At 39.6% G+C, this 8119-nt stretch overlaps 1 long non-coding RNA gene across 2 annotated transcripts in view; it reads left to right on the top strand.

Annotated features, from left to right (window-relative positions):
- The first annotated feature begins 1594 nt into the window (after positions 1-1594).
- The window catches only part of LOC118002875, a 48768-nt gene continuing 42243 nt past the window's right edge, over positions 1595-8119 (top strand). The window contains exons 1-2 of one of the 2 annotated variants that reach the window (XR_004677197.1): positions 1595-2560; positions 4872-4983. This is a non-coding gene — a long non-coding RNA (uncharacterized LOC118002875). Of the gene's footprint in view, positions 2561-4781; positions 4984-8119 lie in introns of those variants that run through there. The other variant, XR_004677196.1, reaches the window with a different exon arrangement.

Genomic DNA, 8119 nt, shown 5'->3' with positions numbered 1-8119 from the left:
ATAGTTTTATTCTCAAGTGTTTAGCAAGTGTCTAATACTCATTTATTCAAATATTTAGCTTTGTTTTCCATTTATTTATCTGATGCATTTTTTTTAAAAGATTTTATTTATTTATTTGAGAGAGAGTGAGAGAGCAAGAGAGCATGAGCCGGGGGGGGGGGGAGGAGCAGAGGGAGAGGGAGAAGCAGATTCCTCACTGAGCAGGGAGCCCGATGCAGGGCTATATCCCAGGACTCTGCGATCATGACCTGAGCCGAAGGCAGACACTCAACCAATCCAGCCACCCAGGCGCTCCTTATCTGATGCATTTTAATCAGTCACTGTCTTAGGTTGGGTTCCCAAAGAAGCAGATCTTGAAAGAAGGATTTGAGTGTAAGAAGTTTATTTGGGAGAAGGAGATCCCGGAAAGCACGGATAAGGGATGGCAGAAGTGAGAAAAGGAAGAGAATGATCCAGTAAAGGAGATGTCACCAAGCAGGTTCCTGCTATGAGCAAATGGGGCTCACTCCAGCTGGAGAGCTCAGGAGCTAGCATAGAATTTTTCTGCATTGTTCCACGTGAGACACAGTAAATATTCTCCAACTCTTATCTGTCATCAGCAGATGCGAGTTACTAAGCATTCTGGCCTACCTATTTGCGGATCTAGAGAGCCCTCAGATGGAGGGCTACCGTGTATTAAGATGTAGTCTCCAAGGCTCAGGGACAAGGTTATGAAGAAGGTATGTGAGCAGGGTCACTGCATTGTCTGCTAAGGTCAACAGAGGGCTTCAGAATGCTTTGGACCATGTTTCTAAGGAAGAAAGAACAAGTATTTTTAACCAAAGTTATTACTGTTCCTGCAAAAGAGGGGCGCCTGGGTGGCTCAGTCGGTTAAGCGGTCTGTCTTTGGCTCAGATCATGATCTCAGGGTCTTGGGATCCAGTCCCGCTTCAGGCTCCCTGCTTGGCAGGGAGTTTGCTTCTCCCTTTCCATCTGCTTCTCATCCTGCTTATGTGCTCTCTCTCTCAAATCAATAATTTTTTTTAATCCTGCAAAAGAAGCTATTAATCTTTATCAAATTTAGAAAAAATTTGTAAGGTCTTCATATTCTAGATGTAAATCCATACCTTAAATAGTCTTCTTTATATATATACATATATATATACACACACGTATATGCATATATATGTCAATGATTTAACAGATCTGAATGTATCATTAGTATTTTTACCTGACAAAGAATTTATACAAGGAGTAGAAGGATCAGCTCTGCCCTTTTCTTGGGTCTTATTTTGCTTACCCTGTTAGTGTTATCTTCAGTTTGGGGTTTCTTTGAAGAGATCTTTCTTAAGTCACTTGTCTATTTTATGAAGGTTATTTCATTAAAAGTAGATAATATAATCCATACATCTACTTGGCACCATAAAATGCAACATTTTTGATCAAAGTAAAATGAATAACAGGGTGATGGCCAACTGTTTAGCCCTCCATGTTGTGGAATTTCCATTTTTCCTTCAAGATGCTTTGCTTACTGTATATGATATGTGACAGTCTGATGTTCAAACCTATTGAGGTTGCCAGTGTCAATTCCAATGAAATATTAGTAAAGCTTAACATTTTCCTAATTCTTGGGGTAAAAATCAAACAAAATAGAAGTTCTCGTATTTTGCCCTGGTGGATCATTTCCTGCATTCCCTGTGGTATGTACACCCCAGTTTGGAGACCACTAGACTACAGGACAAAGTTCAGATGCCTTAGCTTGGCGCACACAGTCCTCCACCATTTGGCCCTTGCCTACCTCTCTAACCTAAGGTCTTGCTTTGTCTTGCCTTATACCCTGCATTTCAGTTATAATGAACTTTTTGGAGTTCCCTCAATTTATCATGTTGAATCATAACGTCAGAACTTTTGTTTATGCTATTGCTTCTTCCCAGAATGCTCTTTCTCTGTGGACTACCTGGGAAAACCTCTTCTCTGAAACTTTTTCTGGCCTTTTCCCACTCCCCAGGGAGCACTGAAAACATACTCTTTTTGGAACATTACTGTATTGTCAACCTTAGCTTTTGTTGAACCTCTTTGCTAACATTCTTGGCTCCTCCTGTAGATTATCATCTCCCTGAAATCAAAGATGTTGTTTATCTTTGTATCTTCAGCATATAGCTTCAAATAGGCACACAACCATGCTTATTGAATTAACTATGGGGTCATAGTCCTATTGTACACTGTCTTGGTCAGCCAGCTCAGAGGATTGTGTTTAGGTCACGATGCCTCTTGAAGAAGTACTTGGAGACCTAATGTGTAGTCAGAGGAAAAGAATTCCAAACAATATTATGAGAGCAACTGTAGCCTGGGACCAATGTATAGAGTAATAGGGAAGAAGGATTTGGTTTTAATATAAGGAAGAATTATCTAACAACTAGAGCTGCTTGAACATAGGATGAATGGCTTTGGGGTATGGTGAGGGGTTTTTTGGGGTTTTTTTGTTTTGTTGTTTTGCCAGTGGAGATGTTGAAATAAAGCCTGGATGGATAACCTTCTTGAGCAGACTGAACAAGCACGTAAAGCATCTGGAGTGATCATGGTAAATGGAGGAGAATTTAGCTAATCTTTCGATTGTAAACAATCAAGTTGTGATTTGAAATCATTTGATATGTTGAGTGATAGGTCTAAACTTTAATAGATACTGTTTCCAAAAAAAAAAAAAAGAAAAAAAAAACCAAAACCAAAGCAGTGATGCTATTTTAAGTAAACAATTCCTCTGTAATTCAGAGTGTCTGGATCTGGGTGAGATACCACCATAATGCTGCTTTGCCTTCTTATGAACCAGGCTAAGCAAATCTTTGAGCATGTGCTAATGCTGTTATTTTTCTTTGTGAATATACTCACAGACATTTAACTTGCTTCCTCTTTTCTTCTGAGAGGTAGGATACTTTCACTCTGCCTGACCATGGATTTAAAATTTATAGTCTGAGAGTCCATAACAAAGTGATAGTGCTCTAGAGTATTGGAGAAGTAGCAGGTACCTTAATCTAGACATTCAGGGCTGCCTGAAACAGAATTCTAAAATAACATATTGAATCAAATTTAATTCAGGACATACATAATAAGCATATATCGCAGGTTTAAATAACACTGTTGATAGTATACCATAATCTAATTTTAACACCTTTAAAAGGCATGAGTCTTATAATATGGAAACTGAGGTTCAGTGAGGCGAAAGGCACTTGGCTTAGTGGCGTACAACTAACTGGTTTCTGAACCTAGGCTGCAATCCATCACATCTAATTCCCCTTCGATGGGTTTCTCCGTTTCATCACACTGCCTCCAAAGTTTCATCACACTGCCTCCATGTGGTCCTGACCCTGAAGAACTTTTGCAATCTCATGAAGGGATAAGACATATCCATAAAACAATTAGAGAACAACAGAAGTAAAATCAAGTGCAGTAAGTGCATTAGAGCTGAGGAGGAGTTTGGAAGGTCAACAAGGTGAGAAATCACAGGCTAAAGGATACGGCAATTTTTATTAAGAGCAACTTTGAAAATAGCTCTGAAAGATAATTAGGCTTACAAAATTTTTTCTTTGGTTCCCGAAGTGCATGTTGGCTTTGTCCACATTCACCCGTGCCTTTCCTTCTCTTTTATTTCTTTTTAGTTTTACTACTCTCTATTATACTGGCCAATGGGATGCAAGCATCTAATTGCAGCAAATTCTTATACATTCCAAGTGACCCCCACAAAAACAGGTTGCCATGGTAACCAAACAAAAAGGGACTAGAAAACACAAGCAAAGTATTTACTTAATGTCTGATGGGCTCTCTGCACGATTTTCATTAGACCTGTTGCTGGCTTTTTTTTAGGTTTGGGTGCCAGTCACTGCTTATTTTTTAAACTGTTAAAAGAACGAAAACTTTATCAGGCCCTTTCGTATAGAAAATTGTATCAAGCCATGAAGTCACAGCAACTCATTTTTTAAATATATGAATCTTATTTAGAAATGTTGATTTATTACATAGAATTAACCCAGAAGCTTGCAACTCTTGCCAGTGGAATTCGAGAGAACAGCAGGGCCATTTGATGATAGTTAAGAGTCGTTTAAGAACGCTACAAAAAAGGGAGCTTAATAGTAGCTTTGAAATAATTTTTTTAAAGATCCTGCTATTTATTTTTGCCACATCAATAATAAAAGTCTACATTAATCAGTTGACATAGATCATTGCTAATTATTTTATGTACAAAGTCTTTAATTAATAGACTATATAATTAATACAATCTACTGTGTTCTAGCTAGTTTTAATCTTTTGGTGAAGAAAGATTTTGACAATGAGACACAAAGGCATTTAGGCTCATAAAATATGTCTGACATTTTTTGAATTGGGGAAGAGGACCCACTCCCTTCATCTCTATTGTTTTGGTACCTTTTTGAAGTGCTGAAATACGAGAATTCAAAGGCAGTCCAGGAAGATGGCATCTGTAGCCATCTTCAGATGGCAACCTCTGAAGGTGTAGACAAATACATGGCATGTCACTAGGTGGTACGTTTGCCTCGGATCTTGGCATAACAGACTCTTCTTTTAAGAAAAGATAATTAGAATCTGCATGCAATAAATAGCTTCAGCTGACACTTGCTTTTAAGAATCACACTCACATATATCTTGCAAAAAAGTGATTCTACAACATCAGAGACATTTGTAGGAGTAGAAAACAAAGCTGGATGCTTGTTTGGAAGCTTAGTTGGGCAGGGGGGAGAAGTTATTCCATAAAGGCGTAGGTCTTCTATGCAATGTTGCTGCTCTGTGATATGGGTCCACCCACTTGCATATACAGAATTTGCTGTATTGTACTAAAATGCCTTTTTTTGCATCTTTCTATGTTAATTCTCTTAATCTGGCAGCTGAGCGTGGGATTCTTGGAGCAAGATTCTCCTTCAGTGAAGGGATTTGTCTCTTTGGAATAGAGTCAATTCAATGCCAAGCTGATTCTACTCTTGGGTCACAGGGAAAAAGGTAAGAAAATATAATGCAGTTTTTTTCCATATAAGGAACACTTGTTTGTAACAACAGTGACAAAATACATAGGAGAATGTTCATTATGTATGTCTGTATTAATGCCTCACACGTGATCTATCCTGTTTTTGTACTCTGGGATGTCTGTCTAATCATTCTTCTTTCTGAATTGGGCTGTTTATGTGGAAGATGTTAATGTGGGCTTCACCGGTATCATTGCTACATTGTATCCATACAGGAAGATTAGAGCCAATTAGCCAATGGCTAATTCCTATCTGAAGTATTTCTGTGTTGAGTCTCTAATTCAGTCATTCTTTGGAAAGGAGGTGGTAGGTTTGAGTGAATTCTTGGAGTTAGGATCCAATAAGAACACACATCACTGAGTTCTAGCCTAAAGGTTAGCTGAGACAGATTTTGCTCTGAGGGCAGGGTTGGTAGATATATTCCTATCCTAAAGTTCCTGCATATGATACCCAGTACATGTACAGAGAAGGCCAGGCTTTAAGGGCCTGAAGTCAACATCAAAAGAATCCTGTGAAGAGTTCTTTGCTGAAATTAGGGAGATTAGGAGTGTAACTTTGTCCTTTGTCAGTTTCCAGTGAAAAATGTAAGCTGGAGAAAAGAAAGGATTTCTTCTAAATTCTTTTTGATTTATCCCACAGCAGCACTTAAATACTTGGTTTTCTAACTTATGAAATGATTGCTATTGACTTTTTCTTGTTTAACTAGAATTTAAACAATTTCATTGTTCCATTTCTGTCTAGTGAGCAAAATGCTAATGACTTTTCCTGGGTGTAGTCTTAATTAATAGTCTCAATTATCTGAAACATTTATTCAGAGTCTTCAGTAAGTTGCCTAAGGATAATTTAAAAAATTACTCCCCTCCCCCAAACAATAAACCACCACCATCTCCACTTCCACCACAGTGGCCTTTCCTTGAGTGCATAAAGGATCTAGAGTAAAACAACATCAGCTGCTTTCCTTTTTTTTTTTTTTTTATTTGTTAGCCAGAGTCTGCTGAGGCTCCTCAGTAATTCCCTTAAGTATCCAAAGGAATCCCTCTCTTTCTTTTGGCTTCCTCTCTCCCACAGGGCCCATTATCTCTATTAGCCTGCCTTAGAGAAAGAAGGGACATCCGTGACATGGTCTAACTTCTCTGAAGTCAAGGATGCCTTCAAAAGCAAAGTTTGGGTGGCTGGGGGAGGGGAGCAGGGCAGGGCCCAACAGGGAGGAGGGAAGGAATTGTAAACAAAGGGACAGCTGGGGATTGGCCCATTCTTTCTGGGCATTCTGTGGAGCCTCTTTAGAGGCAGTGAAGAATGTAAAATCTAGAGACATCTTTTAAAAACTGCTGCTTAAATTTGTGACGACTTTTTTTTTTAAGATTTACATATTTATTTGAGAGAAATGGGGGTGGGGGTGGGGAGGGACAGAGGGAGAGGGAGAGAGAGAATCCCAAGCAGACTCCCCACTGAGAGCAGAGACCTGACTCGGGGCTTGAGCTCACGATCCGGAGATCATGACTGAGCCACCCAGGCGCCCCTAAGTTTCTGACTTCTTAAGCTGATCTACTTAAGGAATAAAGATGAGAGAAATAATGCAAGCCAGGTGGCTGGGTATGAACCTACTCCAGTTTTCATGTAAGTTTATAATAGTTTTGAAGCGACCCTTGCATTCTCTGTTTGGAAATATACCAGAGGAACCAAAATGGGTAAGTTCTGACATCTCATGGGTGTAGTTCCCTGGAGCAAGATCTAAATACCCTCAAATGCTACCCTAGTTAGAGGAGTGTGAGCTTTACAGATATCAGTCCCAACAAGAAGCCATAGATTTTTTTTTTTTAAATTTAAGTTTACACCTTAAATAGCGTTGGGTGAAGTATGATTAAGAAGGAGGGAAATTATGGAGAGAGAAGACAGGAAATTTTTTTCTTGATTGAGTAATTTGAATTTCATTTTTCAAAAATTAGCCAGTAGTTTCTCTTAGTAGCATGTCACGCAGATATTTAGTTTATCTTAGGGCATTGAGGGCAAAATTCCACTTCCAAGGGATAAAAGATTGAGGATCAATTAACTTTACTATTTTAAAAAATATAACTCTTTTTCTGAGTATAAAAACAATCCATGTCCATTATAAAAAATTAGGGAAAAGAAATGAATTCCACATTACATAAAAATTATAATACTTTGCAAAACCTTCTTTAATTGCTTACTAACATTAGAAGATGAGGGACAATGAGGGAGAAACCTTTTATATGGCTGCAAAGGAAAAAGAAAAAAGATTTTTAGGCTAGAGGCTCTGTGGGACCCCTTACCTTCTTTCTAGTGCCCACGAACCACTGTCCTTGAATCTTATTCACCATAAACCCCTTAGTATATGTGAGCAACAGGACTGTGTGGGGCTGCCGTTCTAAAGAAGTCTCCTCCAGGGACAGCTGTTCAGCACCAGCTGCTGGCTTGGCAACCAGATATAAAGCCCTGGGGAAGACTTCTGTTCAGGGACCAGATAGACAACGTGGGCCCCGGAGAGTTCCCTCCACAAAAACCATCCCTCTTTAACCTGGATCAAAATGAGTTCTCAGGGCTTACTCTGCAGTTGGGAGATCCCCAAGGTTAGCACTCTAGAATAGTTAAGAATCATTTCCATGTGGGTTGAATTCCATTTTGGGTATGTGTGTGCATCGTGTGCTTTGGACTTTATCCCCCAACAAAATGACAGTTTTCCAAAGTTAGCTGAGATGGGGAGATATCCTATACTGTTTGGCATGTTTTTTTTTTTAAGATTTTATTTATTCATTTGAGGCACAGAGATACAGAGAGAGAGAGAGCATGAGCAGGGGGGGAGGCAGAGGGAGAGGGAGAAGCAGGCTCCCCATTGAGCCAGGAGCCCGATGTGGGGCTCGATCCCAGGACCCTGGAATCATGGCCTGAGCCGAAGGCAGACGCTTAACCATCTGAGCCACCCAGGCGCCCCGGCGTGTTGGTATTTTTGATTCAGGAGTGGAAAAATGGTTTTGAGGGAGCTGAAGAAATGAAAATTGTTTTTGTACATGTTGACTGGTAGTGAGTGGCCAAGCAAACTGTTGAGTGTCCTGGAAAGCTGAGGTTGTTATGACTGTGGCCTGGCTCTGCAGACT

This window comes from Mirounga leonina, unplaced genomic scaffold, assembly GCF_011800145.1.
Source record: "Mirounga leonina isolate KUSES-001 unplaced genomic scaffold, KU_Mleo_1.0 Mir_84, whole genome shotgun sequence".
NCBI lineage: Eukaryota > Metazoa > Chordata > Mammalia > Carnivora > Phocidae > Mirounga > Mirounga leonina.
Note: the sequence above shows the minus strand (reverse complement) of the source record. Positions and strands in the feature narration are given on the sequence as shown.